Source organism: Cynocephalus volans, chromosome 7 (genome assembly GCF_027409185.1).
Source record: "Cynocephalus volans isolate mCynVol1 chromosome 7, mCynVol1.pri, whole genome shotgun sequence".
In the NCBI taxonomy this organism is placed as follows: Eukaryota; Metazoa; Chordata; class Mammalia; order Dermoptera; family Cynocephalidae; genus Cynocephalus; species Cynocephalus volans.
The window spans coordinates 123,101,792-123,121,491 of record NC_084466.1 but is presented as its reverse complement, the minus strand read 5'-3'; the positions used below and the strand labels follow the sequence as shown (position 1 = coordinate 123,121,491).

Genomic DNA, 19,700 nt, shown 5'->3' with positions numbered 1-19,700 from the left:
TTATAACATTTTTTCTCTGCTGTGCAATACAGTAGCCACTAGCCACACGTGGCTATTGAGCACTTGAAATATGGCTAGTCAAACTGAGATATACTGTAAATGTAAAATACACACTGGATTTAGAAAACAGAACAACGAAAAAAAGGTCAAGTATTTCATTAATAATTTTATATTGATTACATATTGAAATGACACTATTTTGCATATGTTGGGTTAAAATATATTATTGAATTAAATTGATATGTTTTTTACTTTTTTAATGTGGCTGTTAGAAAATCTAAAATTATGTATGTGATACATCTTTTGAGGCAATGCTGGCTTAGAGTGTTTGCTTACTGAATGTGTATTTTAAGGCACAGGCTCCACCTAAGAATTCTTAGTCACAAACATCCGACTTTAATTGCAAGAAAAGATTCTTTCTGTCTTGTGTGGTCTTACAGGTTTGTAACTAGAGCTATACTCCTAAAAGTACATCCACAGTGATGCATACTTATTTAAATGAAAAGATATTCATGTTAAATAGCATGGGGGAAAAGGTAGCTTAAAAAACATTAGATATTGAACAAATGTTCACCCACTCATAATTAAAGAAATACAGTTAAGACAAAATAGGGCAAATATTTACAAGTTTGAGAATACCCACTGTTGGAGCTGATGTGAGGAAACAGGCATTTTCATATCCTATTTGTGGTAGTATGAATTGGTACAGTCTCTTTGGAAGGCAATCTGGAAATAGCTATCAAAATTTTAAATGCACATACACTTCATTCCAGGATTTCCATTTTGAGGTCTTTTTCCTATAGTTATACTGCCTTTTTTGCACAAAGATGTATCACAAAGATTTTGTAATAGCAAAAGACTGCAAACGATCTAAAGATTCAAAAATAGGGAGTTGGCTAAAAGTTTTGTACACTCATATGTTGGAATTCTATGCTGCCAAGAAAAATAATGGTCTCAATATTATTACTAATATTAAGTATTATAATATTAAGAAATTGCTGCAGATTGAATGTCCTCTCGAACTCACTGAAGCTTGAATTGTGTCCCCCAAGTTTTATGTATTAGAAACTTGGCCCCCACTGTGACTGTTGGGAGGGTGGGAAATCCTATTACGGTAATTGAAAGGCGGGGCCTTGAAGAGGTGATTAGATTGTAAGACCATGCTGTAGTGAATGGATTAACAATGGTGGTCATGGGCGTGGTTCTGAGGGCTTTAAAAGGAATAGCACTGAGAGTCTCTCTCTCTCTCTGCTCTGCCATTTTCTGCCATGTGAGATTCCTGCATTGCTGTAAAGCCATCCCCAAAGAAGATGCTCACCAGATTGTTCCCTGGACTTTGGACTCCCAGCCTCCAAAACTGTAAGCAATAAATTTCATTTTCTTACAAATTACTCAATTCCAGGGTTTTTGTTATAAGAAAGAGAAAATGATGAATATGGAAATATTCAAGCAGAAATTAGTTATTTTCTCAATATTATCTGAAATTATTTTTTCTGTCACCAGAATGAAAATTCAAAATAATCCTTAAATTGAATTATAGGAAAATATATATATTTTTCTTGATCATCTGAATTGTGGGAACTAAACATTTCATACTTGCTACATTTATGTTTCATAGAGATCTTTCTGGGAGCAGGAAAGAACGAAAAGGGGCAAGACTAGAAGGCATCTCATGTAAAGGCCTGGTACAGAATAAGCACTCAATAAATGCTTGTTATTGTCATTATTAATCATAATAATTCAAGCCAAAGGAGATGCAAACTAAACCAAAGAAGTGACAGCAGGAAAAAAGAGAAAAAGAGACATGCAGTAGCTATTGAGGCAGTAGAATTGAGAGGACTTGCTGGCTGGAAGGGCGTGAGAGGTGATGAGCTGGAGTGAGCTTCTAGAGTCATTTCTAGTGCCAGCTGGAGGAGCCAGGTGTTCGTGGAGCCAGTCTCTAGGACAGGAAACTCATGAGAAAGAACAGCTTTGAGGAAAATTTCATTCAGTCTGGGACATTATAAATTTAAAGGGACCTATAAATATCCAAATATGACCTCTGGGTAATTGGATCTGTCCCTCCAGAGCTCAGTGGGGAGAGAACAGGTTTAGAGAGATGCCTTTGGATATCATCACTGTAAGGTGGTGTGGTAAATGAAGCTGTGGGTTTAGATGAAGTTTCTCAGGGGAGACTAAGGAAGGGACCAAGGGAAAGCGATGTTTAGAGGGTGTTATGGGTCAAATTATGTCTCCCAAAATTTCATGTTGAAATGCTAAGCCCCAGGACCGCAGAATGTGAGCTTATTCAGAAATAGGGTCAATGCAGATGTAATTAGTTAAGATGAGCTCATTGGGGGTGGGAGACTAATCCAATATGACTGGTGTCCTTATAAAAAGGGGAGATTTGTACACAGAGGCATTCGCACAAGGAGAACACCATGCGGAGATGAAGGCAGAGATCAGGGTGACACTTTTAAAAACCAAGGAACCAACCCCGCCAACACCTTGATCTCTGACTTCCAGCCTCCAGAACTGTGAGACAATAAATTTCTGTTGTTTAAGCCACATAGTTTGTAGTGCTTTGTTATGGCAGCCCTAGAAAATAAATATAGAAGGTAAACAGAGAATTAAAGCCTACAAAGAATACCAAGATGATGAGGTCCAAGAGAGAAAGAGCCAGAAAAGTGTGGCATCACCAAGCCGAGAACAGGAAAGAGTTTCAAAGGGAGGTCACGGTCAACAAAATCCAGTGTTGCCAGGAGGTCAAGTAGGAGGACAGAAAAATTGACCCTGGCAAGGCAATAGAGAAGTAATTGGCGACCTTGGGCAGAGCAGTTGCAGCAGAGCAAAAGAGGTGGGAGCCAGACCGAAGTGGGAAACAAAAACAAACTTTCCAGAAGTCTGAAGAAGGAAAGAGGTGATTAAAAGGAAGTGAAAGAGCGATCATGTATTTTTCTTTTAATAGGAAAGATTTGGTACAGCTATTTGACAAGGACAACTAGCCAGCGGAGGGAGAAAGTTTGAAGGAGAGAGTGATAGAGAAAGAAAAAGATCGTGATAGATGAGAGAGAGAGAGAGAGAAGGGGAGGTGGTAGGTAAGGAGAGAAGATGCTGAGGATTGCAGAGAAGCCAGTCTGGTGGCTGACACAGCCACACCACATGTCCAGGCAGCGGTGGCAACAAGACCAGGACAGGGTCTGGGGTCTACAACGGGGAAAGGCAGTGGCAGAGGCAGGGGGACCCACCACTGCAGCAGCAGCATCCTCACCAGGCTGATTTTGTGGCATGATTTTGACTACATCCTGGCTGCTGCCATTGTTTCTATTTTCTGAGCTGCTTCTACAGTCTCTCCTGGGACTCGGGAGCTGCCCACTGTCTTTTCGACTGATTCTTTTTATATTTCAATCAACCCGAGTCAGTTTCTGTCGCTTACAACTGAGAACTGCCTAATTCAATCATGCACAATGCTGAGAACTTTATAAGAATGAACTTTTTCAATCCCCCCAGCAAATCTAAGAGGTAGACATGCTATCATCTCCATCTTTCCAATGAGGAAACGGAGAAATAAAGAGCTTAAGTAACTTGTCCAATGGCACAAAGCTAGTAGATAGCACAGCCAGGCTCAAACCCAGGCCTATTTGCCTCCAAAGCACTAACCACTGCACTCTGCTGTCCTTTACTTGAGCAAGCTCCGTTACCTGTAGTAAATGGCACGGTGCACAGTGAGACTGCCTCCCGTGCACAGTGAGACTGCCTCCCGGCGACCCAGCAGCAGGCAAGCACAGCAGCAAACACAACTCCGACTCTACTCTGAGCTTGTTTGCTCAAGCCCATTAGTGCTTTTTCTCTGAGTGCCTGGGAAGCCTTGACACAGGTGTCCTCATCTACAAATTGACAGCCCAACTTTCACCTACCCCTTGGGTTATAATATAATATAAGCAATTGAAACTGCTGCCAAAATAAATTTCACAGTGGGTGCCATGGCACATAAACGGTAGTGGAGGGAGAGCAGAATAAGGCTCCTTAATCAGTTCTTTAAATCCCTGGTATTCCAAGAGAAGAGAAGGTGAGTATCAGATGCAGCAGCTATGGGGGCTAAGGTCATATTTCTCAAAGCCTGGGCTGGGAGATCTTAAAGGTCTTCAAGTGGGGGCCGAGCCCGTGGCGCACTCGGTAGCGTGCTGCGCTAGCAGCGCGGCGACACTCCCGCCGCGGGTTCGGATCCTATATAGGAATGGCCGGTGCACTCACTGGCTGAGTGCCGGTCACGAAAAAGACAAAAAAAAAAAAAAAAAAAAAAAAAAAAAGGTCTTCAAGTGGTTAGTTGCCATAACAACAGGTCCTCTTCACGGTCTTTACTGCCTTAGCTCAGGTCCTCCAGGAACCTGAGATAGAGGTAAGAGAGCAAGAAGTTTACTGGGCAGAGGAGACACCTGTGAAAGATAAAGGAGGAGGCAGCAGGATTGGGCTGGGAGGGCCTCAGATCACAACACAGATCTGACCTAGTCTCGGCCAACTCAACATGGAGCTTTGGAGCAAAGATTGCTCACTCGAGGAGTCCAGCATTAGGCAGAAATAGCTAGGCCCAGCCTCACCAAGCTCAGTCATTGACCGGGAGCTGTCCAGGAAGAGCATAACCTCAGCTCAAAAGCTATGGTGGATTCTAAAGGCACTGCAGCTAATTGCACTCCTCCCAGGTGAATGTCACGTTCTTTCTTGAAGGGACAGCTGATTGTTGCACCTCCAAGGTTGCTGCACCGAACACCCACCATATTCTCTCTTAGAATATCAGAGATTTAAAGAACTGCATTAAAGAACCCCATCTGCTCACGCTCCAGCATGGTTTATATGCCATGGCACCCACTCTGATCTGAATCTACTTGATCTTACACACAAATGTGATCCCAAGTCTTCAGAGATATGTAAAGTAGCTGCTCCTCAAAATAATAATAATTATGTTAAAGGTCCCTATTATAAATATTCACTTATAATTCTAATTTACTAGCAAAACTAAATGACTATGAACCTCTGAGACCTTCTATATCTTCTGCCAGGTTTATGCCAACACCTATAGGAATCCCAACAGCTCACACTTTGTGTGTATGGATGAGCCGCTTCTCAAAATGGTCCATTTCTTGATGGAACAACATACCAGAAGACACTAAAGCTGAATGAAGCCTCAAATGGCCACTCCTCAGTGTGTCTGCCTGCCTTCGTGCCACTGTCCCACTGCTAATGAATCTAACTTCAGGAGAGAGAATATCATTCTTTTTGTAAACCATTATTGAGCTCCTACTATGTGTCAGGCACTGTACCAGCTGCTGAAGTTACAGTGGTTGTGGTAGTTTTAAAATACACCTACAAATTTCTTTTACAATTCTGCTTTCAAATGATGGGGCCTGCTTCCCCTTCCCTTGAGTGTGGGCCAGACTTAATGACTCACTTCTAACAAATAGGATGAGACAATAGTGACAGTACATGACTTCTGAGACTAGGTCATGGAAGACAATGCATCTTCCCCCTTGTTCCCTCTTGAATCACTCGCCCTGGGCAAAACCAGCTACATATCTATTTAAACCAAGCATATGGAAGAATCTTTCCTCCTTGAAATGCTATTCTTACTATACAAACTTAATTTTAAAGATCAACTTTCAAGAAGTTAATTCGCTGTCAAAATTTGAGCCTACAATTAAGGCATGCTGCCACTAGGTGTTGCTCCTTTTGGTTTCATTCACACCCTTTATGCAAATATTTGTTCACTGTCTACAGAGGGAGCAAATGAGACTCTCCACACATCCTTCAGATGAAAAATGTAGAATAAGCACATAGCCGATTCAGCTGTATCTAAAAACAAGGAAATCAAAAGGCTATGAAGAAAGATCAAGAATGCAAGGGATTCAAAGAGTGATTGATCCTGTTCTAGAGAGAGTTTAGAATGAGGGAAGCAGAGTGATTTGTATAGGGAAAGGTGGGGAGAGGTTTCCTCAAGGAAAAGACTAGTTTGATAACTCAGAGACAAGGGCAGATGAAATATGACGCATAGGCAGCAAGATAGCAAACAGGAATGCCTACATGTGGGGAATTTGTTTTTCAGTTGGTATCATTGCCTTTAGTAAGTTCAATTCAACAAGCATGTATTGACCATCATCTATGTGCCAGAAATTCTAGAACGGGCTGGCACTCTTCCATGACCTGCAGAGGAGGAAAAAGAAGACCTGGATGGAGCCCATCTCCTCAACAGGGCAGTTTCTCAGTTTCAGAGGGGATGGGGATTTGTTGTTGCTGCTATTGTTTTGTTCGTTTTATAAAACTGACTTGCCATGTATAAATTCATACCATTCAAAAATTATCCCTGATTTTCCAATTTGCCATGTTATTTTTTCTTTGCCATAATCAAGCATTTGTCAGCTGAAACCTGGCTGAAAATTCCTCTCCGTGAAGTCTGGATGAACCTCCCCAATGCTAATGACTCCACTCCGCTCCCCAACCTTTCCTCCCACATACCTCTTCCTCTGGCTTTCTTCCCCGCTCTTCAGCACCTCCATGCACACCCAGCAGGTTGATCTGCACTTGTTAATTAATGGTTTCGAGGTGCTCTGATGTCACGTAAGAGGCTATGCCTCCCGGCTATCTTTGTAAGCTCCAGGAGAACAAAAGTAGTACTGCTCACGGGCTAAATGTTTGGAATGAAAAGACCTGGATTACAATGGGAGCTCTGCCATTTATCTTGTGGCCTTTGGAAAATTATTAAACATAACTGAGCCTTAGGCTCTTCGTGTGTGTAATGGAGATAACAATACCTACTTTATAAGGGCGATGCAAAGATTTAATGAGATAATGTATTACAAAGCACTGAGTGGTATAAAGTTTCACACCGGTATATAATCAGAGCTCAAAATGTGTTTTTTATAATTATTTTATTTGTTCCTACTCTCCCTTCTCTTCAAGGAAAGCCTAACCCATGTCATTGGTCAGACCTGCTTTAAATCTTAGCTCTTCCATAACCTTGAGCAATTCCCATGACCTCTCTGAGCCTCCTGGAACAAGGCCTGGCTGTGGGCCAAACACAATATTTATTGACTGAATAAGAGACAGTTTCCTTATGACAACACAGGGATAATAAATCTCATTTCACCTGCTTGTAACAGGAGTTTAATGAGATCATATAAGCAAAGCACAGGCTATGTTCTCCTTCTTAAGCATAGTTAATGAACTGGTTACCCTGGAAAGGGGTGGGCTCATTGGAGGTTAGATCAAGAGTCTTTAATTCATGTGATTTCTTATTACTTATCCACATTTTTTTATTTATTTTCCTTAATTGCTGTTAATCGAGGATGCAGTGAAAATACATACTCCCTCTTCTCCATCTAAGCTCTAGATCAGCTTAGAAAGTAGACAAAGGAATAATCAAACAGGGGCCACAGTATCCCTTTTATCAAGCTTATCTGGAAACTGTGGCTTATGTAGGGCAAAGGGCCCTCTCATACTGAACCCCAAACTTAGGCAGACTTATATAGTCTGGAGCATTGGAACACTGAAAGCCTCCCCACTCCACCCCCCAGAAAGACCTGCCCCTGGAGGAGCAGAGCAAAATGTGTAAAGAGGATAGGCCCCATGCATGTCCCTTTCCTTTCCCACTCAGGTCCCCAGGGAAGGAGTGGAGGCAAGATAGAGGCCAGGGATGTTTTGGGAAAACTTCTCATCTTTGAAACAAAAAGTGGGCAAGAGGCATTCACTGGCTAACAACCTCTATATGCAGCCTGGATTGCATTAGCATCCTTAATTCCCCATGGGAATTTAGAGGGTACATCACGTAGTGGTTAAATGCCCAGCCTGGAGGCAGCCTGCTTGGTTTTGAATCCAGGCTCCACCACTTATTAGCTATGTGACCTTGAGCAAGTTATTTACCTTCCTGAGCCTCTGTCTTTTTTTGTTATTATTGTGTATATTTAAGGTATACAACATGATGTTTTGATATATTTATATTGATGTACATATACATAGTGAAATGATTACTATAGTCAAGCAAATTAACATAACCATCATCTCAGAGTTACTGTTCTTTTTTCTTTTTCTTTTTTTTGGAGGGGGGGGCATAAAAGTACCTAAAATCTACTCTTTTGGCAAATACCAGTATACAATACAATATTATTAACCATAGTTCTCATATTATACGTTAGGTCTCTAGACTTATTCATCCTATGTAATTCCAACTTTGTACCCTTTGCGAGTCTATGTCTCATCTGTAAAGTGGTCTATAAAATGCTTAAAACAGTAAAAGGTAAGTGTAAAACAAATATGAGTTATTATTATCATGAGGTCAAGAACTTTGTATTAGAAAAACTACAGGCTCCTTAGATTAAAAGGTGAAATAAAATACCATGCTAGCCAAGAATCACAAACCAATGATCTCACTTGAACCCAAAGCAAAAAATAATTACAGCCAACTCCTGATCATTCCTGTGATCTAAAGACCATGAAAACCATCTCTCAGGGCCACCACCTCCTGCCCCAACTTCCCACAGAATTACATTCTTCATCCTGTTCAACTGAAGTCTCTTTGATCCCCCCCAATCCTGTTACACACAAATTTCTGGTCTTAGTCCTTTTAGATTACTGTCCTCTCTTATGGACGCCTACGAGGAGATTGTCAAAGAGAAAAACCCTTATGAGATTTTTTATATTCTGATGTCAGTGCTTCTGCTGAGCAATGAGGTTGGTGGGGAGAAAAGGCCATGGCTGGTTTGGAACTTGTGGCCTAAGTGTGAATTGTGGTTATACTAACTAAGAAAGAGTGATCAGTCAGCTGCGGCACCCAAGCAGGATTCCTGGTCATCAGTTATGCATTATGAGGGCAGCAGGTATTTAAGAAAGATTCCAACTTGGAGGAGACTGGAAATATTTTAATAGAAGTCTGAGATTTGTACCGTGGGCGCCCAGGTCATGATAGGAGCCTGACTGAACAGATCCCTCCTGCCAAAACAGACGTGCATAAGATGGTGGGTGTCTGTGTGGGCTTTGGAGTCAAATATGTAAGAGTCAAATTCTACTTGCACCACTTCTTTGTTAAATGACCTCGAGTAGCTCAAGTGTCAGTGTCCCTATGTACAACACTGAGATAATAATGCCTACTTTATGGGGCTATGAAGAGAGTTAAATAAAGCAATGTAAGTAAAACTCTCAATACAATGCCCTGCACATATCTGTGCTCAGTAAATGGAAACTATTAACATTACTATGCACAATAATAAAAACAGTGAATGTGTTCTATGTGGAAAACATTTGGGTTTATTCTTGGAAGGCTATGGTGTTGTTATTATTTTCTTCATCATTATGATAAGGGGATCAACTTAACTCTAGAAATTAAGTCAAAGAAAGAAACCACCTGAAAATTGTTACCAATTCTTCCCATTCACATACTAGTAGGATGTCTTAAGTCACAATATGTGTCCTATCAACTTATGCCTTTAACTACCATGCATTGTTCCTATGTTTAACAAATGCTTATGTTTTTACTGCCATGGAAACCTTCGGGTACTCTGAATTCCATCAGCAGAGTCAATGGGAGATACGGAGAGCACAAATAGTGAATTTTGCACATAATCCAGAATTTCAATTTGACCCAGCAGTTTCAACTACCGCCCTACAGAGAGGGCTATCTCAAGCTCATGTGATGCCTCTGTAGCTCACGGACCTCTGGCTACAGTGGGTCTGCAGGGGAAGCTTAGTAGGAAGAAGGAGCCCTTTCTCAGGGCTAGCAGAGCCCCAGGCTGAGGTCACAGCTTGGCAAGTGGGATTGGGCTGGATTCCAGCTCCAACCAGCTCCTCAACCAGGTGTCTTTGTGCAGTACATGAACTGCATAACTGTACACAGCAGTCCTCTTTAGCTATCAGAGTAATTTCAAATTTTATATATTTTCCATTCCCCTGTTCAATCGGAAATGAAAGCAGTATTGCTCCAGGGTAGTCACAAAACAGAGGGCAAGAAATAAAGTAGAAAAGAGTGCCAGAGGAGAAGCCTTTGAATAGTGGAGTCGACTGTTTTGAACTCTTATCATCAGCTGCTCCTTCTTACTTCTCTCATTCTAAACCCACAGCCTCACCTGAAGACCAAGAGTATACTTACATGGGATAAATTCAACCACAAACTCTCTGAATTAATGTTGGAGGACCTGACTCGACTCTGCTCCATGATGGCAGGGACAATACTGATTTTGCTCACTATTTCCCCAGCTCTTAACATGGTGCTTGATCGATGAAAAAAAGGGGTTCAATAAATATTTGTTGACAAATTGGTTTTTTAATAGGGGAATAATAAAGGCAATTGTTGTTCTCCTTTCACAGGCATGAGAGCATTTTCCTTACAGTTTTGGCACAATAAAAATGCTTCAGACATTTAAAAAAATCTGTAAGTATGAAGAAGAAATGGAAGGTGGGAGAGAAGTGTGTTTGATTAAATCTACAACAAGCCATGTTTGGTAGTTGAGGACATGCATGTTGGAGTCCTAGGTTTCCACCTACTAAGCTGGGGACACTGCACGAAGTAACTTAAGCTGTTTCAGTGTTCTCATTTCCAAAATGGAGAAAATAATGCCTGCCTAGCAGAGTTGTTGAGAGGATTAAATGACAATATATGTAAGAAATATTTAGCACAGTTACTGGCACATAATAAACAATAAATGGTAGCTAATGTTTCTGTGCCTTTAGAAGGCTAGAAAAAAATAAGTAAAAGAGGGGAAAAGTCACGTAAAGGTGGCGAAATCTTGACAACTGGTGAATCTAGATAATGTGTATATAGAATTCATTGTACTGTTCTTCCTACTTTTATGTACATTGGAAACTTTTCATAAATTTTTCAAGTTAAAAAGCAGAAAATACACAATTGCCTCCAAACCAGCCAAATACTCAGCCAAGACTTCATTTATTCTCTCAACCAATATTTATCAAAATAATGTGTGCCAAGATGCTGTGTGCCAACACTGTGTGGGGTGCTGTAGCCCTGCCCTCAGGGAGCTTACAGTCTAGTTGGGAGACAGACATTAAAAACATAATCTCACAAATAAATACACAATCACAAGTTATGGAAAATGCTCTAAAAGAAGTGATCTGGGCTGGCCAGTTAGCTCAGTTGGTTAGAGCACAGCCTTATAACACCAAGGTCACTGGTTTGGATTCTGGTACCGGCCAGCCACAAAAAAAAAAAAAAGATCTCGCTCTGCTGAGAAGATAGTCAAAACTCAATTTAGAGGAGGAAGTCAGGAAGGCCTCTCTGAGGAAGTGACATGTAAACAAACATCAGAAGGAACTTACCTGGGCAAAAGAAGGGGAGAGAGCACCCATGTGGAGCAGCCATCATGTGCAAAGGCCCTGAGATAGGGATGAAAGGAAGGCCAGTGTGGCTGGAGCACAATACAAGGAAAAAAGTGACTCAAGAAGAGGCTAAAGATCTGGGCAGCACTTTGGAGGCCCTGTTAGAGTTGAGATCTTTGTCCTGCATGCATTTGGAAACTTCAACAGGGAATGATGGTCTCAGATGTCCACTTGAAAAAATGTACTCTAGTACATAGAGTAGATTGAAGGGGGCATGTTTGCATATGCATGGAATCTCTCTAGAAGGATACACAAGAAATCATTAGTAGTGGCTGCCTCTGGGGAAGGGAACTGAGAGACTGGATAATAGAGGTTGGGGAGACTTAATTTTCACTGTGTATGCTCTTCTCTACTGTTGATTGATTTTCTATTAAAAACAAATTGAAAAATCATTTTAAGAGAAAAACATTCCCCTTCCTCAAAGGAAAAAATATTTAAACCACACATCACAAGCTCATGTATATGTGCATACACACACATAACATTGGGTTACACGGCAATAGAGCAGAAGACAGGCTGATGATAGATTTCAGCCCAAATAAAAGCCTCATCAGTGATGCTTTGACTTCATCTTTCCTTATACCTTCCAGCGGTACAGCCCTCCAAGAGGACCGGGGGAAGGGGGGATGATTTCCAGAGAAAAACCAGGAGTTTTGAGAGTCTTTTAAGGCCATGGCTCTTGGAGCACTACCCATGACAGGTTGTCCAGAGAATGTGTTCAGGCATGCATGGGTGGCTGGCTCCTGGAGAGATTCTCTAGGGCAGATGCAGGGTTTTTGAAGGCCCTTGAGAGGACTTTCTCCAGGCTTGGGGAGGTGTAGAGCAAAGTAGAGATGATGCCTATGGTCAGTGGTGAAGAAGGGGGCCTCACGGGCGCCCCATCTTTAGAAACTGACACTCTGCTTGCTGCAAAATGTATGAGGCTTACTAAAGCAGTTGGATGGCGGTTGATACAAGAGGTTTGATTTTGTTCATTCTGACCTTCACCATGGCCTTTCCTTCCCTCCCTCCTCCCCATCTTGTTCAGGCAATCTTTTTTTTTTTTTTTTTTTTTTTTGATTGTTTCATTTTTATTTTTATTTATTTTTATTTTTTAATTTTATTTTGTCGATATACAATGTGGTTGAATATTGTGGCCCGTTACCGAAACCCCCCTCCCTCCTCCCTCTCCCCCCTCCCACCCAACAATGTCCTTTCTGTTTGCTTGTCAGTTATCAACTTCAAGGAATTGTAGTTGTTATGTCTTCTTCCCCCCCCCCCCAGGCAATCATTTAATTACAATTTGCTTGAAGACTTTCTTTGTGACCTGCAAGAATACGGTTCACAATATGTAAATGGTGGATTTTACTATGTGGTAAGATTGCAGGCTGTATTTTTATTCTTTCTTTATTATTTCTAGCTTTTGTCTGGTAAACATGCTTACTTTTGTAGCAGACAAGGGCGTGAGATTTGATCCCTGCATCTGCCAGCCAACAACAACAAAAACAGGGGGCATGGGGAAAACTTTCAGTATTTGCATATAATTTTGCCACCAAGAAAAACTGGAAACTGCAACTTTGTGCTTTTGTATCAGCAATACAAAATGAGCAAAAGCAGGGATTGGGACAGGTAAGGGAAGAGATAGGTACTGCCAAGTCTTTGGACCTATGTCCATACATTTTTTTTTTTCTCCCATGTTCTCCAAGGTCAACGGTTCAACCTGTTTCTCGATTCTCTGGCCCTACATTCCCCACCCCACCCCCCCACTCCCCGAACACCTGCTAGCTGGGGCACCCTCTTGAATCATATTCTTCACTTCAGCTGCCTTTATAAATTAACTTTCTAAACTGGGAAAGCAATACTCCACACCGCTAAGCAGAGGCAGTTTCACTGAGACAGATGGAAACAAAGAAATGGGACCACATTCACTTGATGATTTGCATAGGCCCAGACACTGAAAGCTGGGGCCTCTAGCACTCAGCCAAGTTGTTCTTACAGCTCCTGGAAAGTCCCCCCTCCTCTCGGTCCCTGGACTCATTCAGTGATCCTCCACCCCTCTAGGACACTAGCTGTATGAATAGGGGTTGAGCGCCCCCCACCCCCGCACCCCCGAGTCAGGCTGCCTGGGTTCAAATGCTTAATTCTGGGGACTTAAAAAAATTACTTCATTTCATTAAACCTCTATTTCCTCATCTGCAAAATGGGGACAACATGTGAATGAAATAAGATGAGGTACGTGGCACCTAGTAAGCACCAAACAGATGGGAGCTGTTTTAATTTCAGTAATTTTGCCACTTCTTTCTGCTGCTTCTCACCACTCCAACTTAAATCGATCTCGCTTAGATGTCTCTTTTTAATCAAAGAATATTCATTTTATTTTTGGGTAATCTGGGGGGTTTTGTCCAGATTGCCTCTGAGATGTCACAAACATAAGAATTCCCTGGTTCATTAGCAAGCTCAGAACAGTGTCTGTGCATGGAAGAAGGAGACAAAAGATGAGAAGGAGGAAGAGGAGGAGACAGTGTAGACCAAAGGCCTCTGCACAGAGGGGACAGATGAAGGAGCAGCCACTGAGAAAGTGATCCCTGGAGGAGTTAAATGTATTAATTGTGTCTTAAATGACGCAACAGAAAGGGATCAGCAGAGAGCCGTGATGGATTATTTGAGATTTAGAACTGCACATCTAGAACAGTGGTTCTCAACTGGGGACAATTTTGTTCCCCGGGGTCACTTGGCAATGTCTAAAGATCTTTTTGGTTATCACAACTGGGTTGGGGGAGGGGTGCTACTGGCATCTACTGGGTAGAGGCTAAATATCCTACAAATCACAAGAATTATGATTATGCCAAAGAATTATTAGATGCCAATAGCACTAAGGCTGAGAAACCTTGATCTAGAAAATTTCCACTTTTTGAGAGAAGTGCATCTTCGCCTTCCTTTGCCTTTAAAAAATGAGTGTTCACTGAAATTGCTGTTAATGTTTTCAAATATTTTCATTCCTGGTAAGAAAGATAATGTTTTCAGACTCAGCCAGTAATAGCATCTTCTTTTCCTGTCATCACTTCTGGGGCGCATCCTCACCTAATACCCTCACCTTACAAACCCTTTGTTTCAAGAAAGGAATCAAAATGCAGGAAAGCAGTAGCCACATGCATTAATGATTACATGATATCACAATAAAACTCCAGGCCCAGTAGCCTTCTCATCAACGCTTCTTTAGATAAGTCAAGACACTTCACCCGAATGGGCTGCTGTCCAAGCAGATTAAATTAAAAGAGCTTGTAGCACTCTACAAAAAAACTTATCAACATGATTAATCAGAAAGAGTTTTACTGGCTCTTTGTTAATGCATTTCACCAATCAAACAACTGAGGAATGTGACTGCTGACTGTTGACCCCAGTAACCCAACACCACTATGCTGTGTTAAATTGATAAATTAGTTTAAAGAAGGTTTATCTCCCTTTACTGTATGACTCTCTGCTTGGCATCCTTTTATAAGAGGATGAGTCTGGCTTCCAAGAGTCTAGTGCACAAGGCAAGGAGGGGCTGACACAAAGAAACTGAACTTGCTATGTGAGAGTATTGCCTCATACCCAGGAGGAAGCTCAAAGCCCCTTAAGGGCTAAAGGCCATATTCCTTCTTAAAAGCTGCTCCTCCACTCATGTCTATTAAGGGAGGAAAACAAAGTTCTCTCCATGAAACCATGAGCCTCCTCAGTGGGAACATTAGGACGGGCCCTCCAACCATGCTCCCTTTAAGAACTACTTGATTTTGGTAGCTAATTCAGGTCTGAGATGTACCAAGCAAACACACATGGCATTCCAGACAATCAACCATCACTGACCAGAAACTGAAGTAAACCAATAGCTTACTGGCATCTGTAAGAGCCAGTGAATACCTGTAGGAAGGGCTAAGGAGGTGGATTAAGAACTGAGTGTTTAGAAGGAGATGTCACTGGGGTCAGACTTAATGGTTTAATGGCTAACAATAGTTACTACTGTTTATTGAGCACTTCCTACAGTCACTATGCAAGGCACTTTCTCTCCATTGGACCATTTAATCCTTGCAACAGCCTGTGAGGCCAATATTATACATCCTTGATTTGCAGATGGGGAAATGGAAGCTCTGAGGCGCTAAGTAGCACACTATCAGCCTTCCTTGGAAGTCTTTGGAGGCAGGGGTTAGGCAGGATTCTCACGAAATCTGCTTCTGCGTAGACCTGAATGAGTGGCAGGTAAGGCGAGGTACGAAGGGCCAAAAAACTTATAGAAGAGCCTTAGGAGAGAATGTAAGAAACCAAAGCTAACAAGGGAAAGGGTGGCTTGGGCTTGTGTGTTAAGGCCAGGATAGAACTGGATAGTTTAATTAGAAGACCATCGACCGGGGTCCTGAGCTCCAAAGCGTGAGACGCAACTACTTGGGGTATAAGGGATCATTACAGGAGTTTAATAACAGTAAATCGCTTAAGGATGTTACTAGTTTTCCAATTTTTGTTCAGTTGTTTGGATTAAATCAAGGGGAACAAATCTGAGTTTGGTGCTAATATGTTTTGGGGGGCTTTCTTTAGCAGCTGGCCGGTATGGGGATCTGAACCCTTGACCTTGGTGTTAGAACACTGTGCTCTAACCAACTGAGCTAACTGGCATAGTAGGTTTTTAAAGTTTAATGCTTCTTATTTCCTTTTTTCATTTTTTTTCTTTTCTTTTCTTTTTCTTTTTCTTTTTCTTTTTTTTTTTCTTTTAACAAAGAGAAAGCAAGTCTTAGACTGAGATTCTTAAAAGGGAATCCCGCTATAATTTAGGAACATTGTTTTGTTTTCATGGTATTTATTTTTATGGTTACCTTCTATTTATGCTGAATAATACTGGTTACCCACTTATGGTAATAATGTAAAGTTCTCTTTAAAGATGAATTTTTAAAAGTGATTTGATGTAAAGAAAACTAGTTAAATGACAGGAAGGTTGACACATGGATATGGCAAAACCAGGACAGTGGTATGAGAATGACTGAAGTTTGGGCAGCACTGCAGGTGTCTGAAAGAGAGGTGCCTCCTTGGAGGACACCTAAGTCTCTAAGGAAATCAAGGCCCATCAGGAGGACTGTGAAGGAAAAATAGAAAGATTTGATATCAGATTAGATATTGACAGGGGAGGATGGTAACAAAAGGAAAATCCCACCTTGAATTTGTATTTATTTGACTGTGTGATATTGGGGAAAGCAATTTACCAAAAGTTTTCTTTGTCTAAGGCTATTGTCAAAATCCGCATCAATTAACTGGCTATTTTGTTCACATAAAGGCAACCCATCACTTTTTTTTCCCATTCAGCAAATTGACAGGTTGAACACACACACACACACACACACACACACACACACACACACACACACAGCTACCTGAATTGAACAGTTGTTTGGCACCATTCTGAATTGCCTTGTATGAGAACAGAACATCATAACATAGAAATAGGACTGTCCTTTCCCCTGCAACGAGGGAACAGCTTTGTACCTGGTGGAGTTTGAGGGGCAGTGTCCAGACTCCACCCTCCAACAAAATGTCTTTGCTGGGTCTCTCCACCCACAGGCACGAGTCAGTCTATGCCATTTGGTTTATGAAAGAAACAGGAATTGAAAATGAGTCACCATCAGCTGTAAATACCTCTGGTCAAACTAGTCCCATGATGAAGGGGAGCCCTGGAAAAATGAATCCTTGAGGAAGGAGGGACTGGATGGCTGAAGAACTTGGGAGGAACTAGAGGGGATCTCAGAGGGAAGAAGGGGGTGAAGTTACAGAGCTGGAGGCCACTGAAGGCCAGTTTACCTGCTTCCCCATTTCCATTAGGGTCATGCCAGCTGGGATTAACATGAGCCAATCAGCTGTCCTTTATAAATGGTAGCTTAGTTTGTTGTTGTTGTTGTTAAATATTTCAAACATACAGAAAATTGAAGGAATAATCATACAGCCAGTTATGTACTCATCACCAAACTGAATAACATTAACATGTTTTAGCCTAAGTGTATGAGCCAACTTTGTAAAAAGTGTTAGAAGTGTGGTTCCTCAGGGGGCCTGGGGCAAATCATCTAGTGAACAGAACCTTAGATGCTGTCCAGGGCTACCCCACCATTATGGACTGAACATAATTCAGAGGTTGGAATATGAAGTCCCAATGTGACAATATTAGGAGGTAGGGCCTTTGGGAAGTAATTAGGTCATGAGAGTGGATGGAGCCCTCAGAAACTGGATTAACTCTCTTATGAGAAGAGACAAGAGGATCCACTCTGGCTGGTTCTACCATAGCTACCATGGGGAAGTGACAGCAACAGAGGGACAAGATGTCTATTACCTGTGCTGAGTGCACTCACTTCTATGGGGACAAGAAGCCAGATGTCCCTCGAGCATATTTTTGTTGTTTGACCACTGAAGTTTCTCTCTTCAGCCCTTCTTCTACCTGCCTATACCCCCAAAGGCATCATCTTTGACTTGCTGAACATTGTTCTGTGGCTTAAGAAGTACAGGACCAACCCCATCAATGGCGAGAAAATAGATGGGAGGTCCCCAATCAAGCTGAATGAACTTTGCCAAAAACAATGAAGGGAAATCCCATTGCCCGGTGCTGTTCACTGTCTTTACCAACAACACCCACATCATGGCCCGAGACACATCTACGCCTATGAGGCAGTGGAACAGCTGAATATTAAGGTCAAGGACTTTGGAGACCTGCTTGACCAATGAGCCCTTCTCCCCATAGGACATCACTCTCCAAGATCCCACCAATGTGGACAAAGTCAATGTCTCCAGCATCTTTCATGTTAAGAATCACATGAAAACAACAGACCCAGACAAAGAAACAGCCAAACAGGACCCAACTTACTTGAAAAACATTAATGCCAAGAACCGAGAGGCCCTGCAGGAGCTCTCCAAGGAGTTGAAGGGAGATGAGATTCTGGCAGCCGCCATGAAAGTCCTGGAGAAGAAGGAAGTGGACAACTGAACTGTCCACTCTTACATGGGATGGGTCAGAGCTTCCTTCTCCCCCACCGTGACAGTTCCAGGGACCACTCTCACATCGACGAAGACATGTTGTGCACCAGTTTGTGAAGAAAGGCTGCATCCAGCTGCACACCTGCAGGAGCCCTCTCAACCTGCAGCGGCACTGCTACCTGACACCAGAAACCTGCAGAAACTTCACCAAGCTTTGCAAGAAGCGTTGTTATGATGGCATCATCTTTCATAGATCCATCAGCAAGTTTGGGATCCAAGGGGGTGATCCACTGGTACAGGCTCGGGTGGAGAGTCTTACTGGGGAAAGCCCTTACTGAGCTCCGGCCCAACCTCCTGCACAGGGCAAGGCATCTGAGGCATGGCCAGCTCCAGGCCCTACAGCAACGAGTCTCAGTTCTTTGTCACATTTCGATCCTGGGCTTACCTGGACAAGAAGCACACCATCTTTCAGTGGGTTGCTGGGGACTGACACACTGACAGCCATGGTGAATATGGAGGGTGACCCAAAATTGACTGCCCTATGGAGAAGGTCCCTGTCGATGCCACCTCAGTGTTCAAGCATGTCTACAAGGAGTCTGAGCTCACATTTGCCCTCGGGGCAGCCCAGAGGCCAAAGTGAGGACCAGCCAGCCCCAGCTGGGAAGCCAGGCCCTCAGATGTACCGCCAGGGGCGAGGCAACTACATCAACCTGGCAGCCCTGCAGCTGCCCTTGTGGCCAAGAAAAAGTCCAGCTGAGGCTGTGGGGACTTCAGGTCCTGGTAGCAGCAGGACAGCCACTCTGGATCCTCTACTGCCTCGGCCCTCTCCGCCTTAGTCACAATCATGATGAGACTTCACACTTGGGTGCAGCCAACAGCTCCTGCTGCAACTGGAGAAAGACAAGCAGAAGTCACCCCACCCCTGCGGCCTCCCCACCACAGCTAAGGAGGTGGCCTTGCTGCTCTCAGGGCCTGTCCTTGTGCTCAAAGGCTCTGCTCCTCAGTCCTGATGCTTCTGGCTTCCTGCCAGCTGCATCAGCATTTCCTAATTTATACTTTTTTTTTTTTTTTTTTTTTTTTTTTTTTTTTTTGGTCTTTTTTTCGTGACCAGCACTCAGCCAGTGAGCGCACTGGTCATTCCTATATGGGATCCGAACCCGCGGCGGCGGGAGAGTCGCCGCGCTCCCAGCGCAGCACTCTACCAAGTGCGCCACGGGCTCGGCCCAGCATTTCCTAATTTAAAGATCCCTCCCCTGACTCCTATTTTACTGTTATGTGTTCAAAAAATTTTTAAAAGGAAAGAAAGAAGAAGAGACATAAGAGAGCTTGCTTCCTGTGTGCGTCTCTCTCTGCTCTTCACCATGGGAGGACACAGCAAGAAGACGACA

The 19,700-nt window shown here is 42.6% G+C and overlaps 1 pseudogene; it reads left to right on the top strand.

Annotated features, from left to right (window-relative positions):
* Positions 1 to 17,633: 17,633 nt before the first annotated feature.
* LOC134381760 (RING-type E3 ubiquitin-protein ligase PPIL2-like) lies at positions 17,634 to 19,148 on the top strand (annotated as a pseudogene).
* The last annotated feature ends 552 nt before the right edge of the window (positions 19,149 to 19,700 follow it).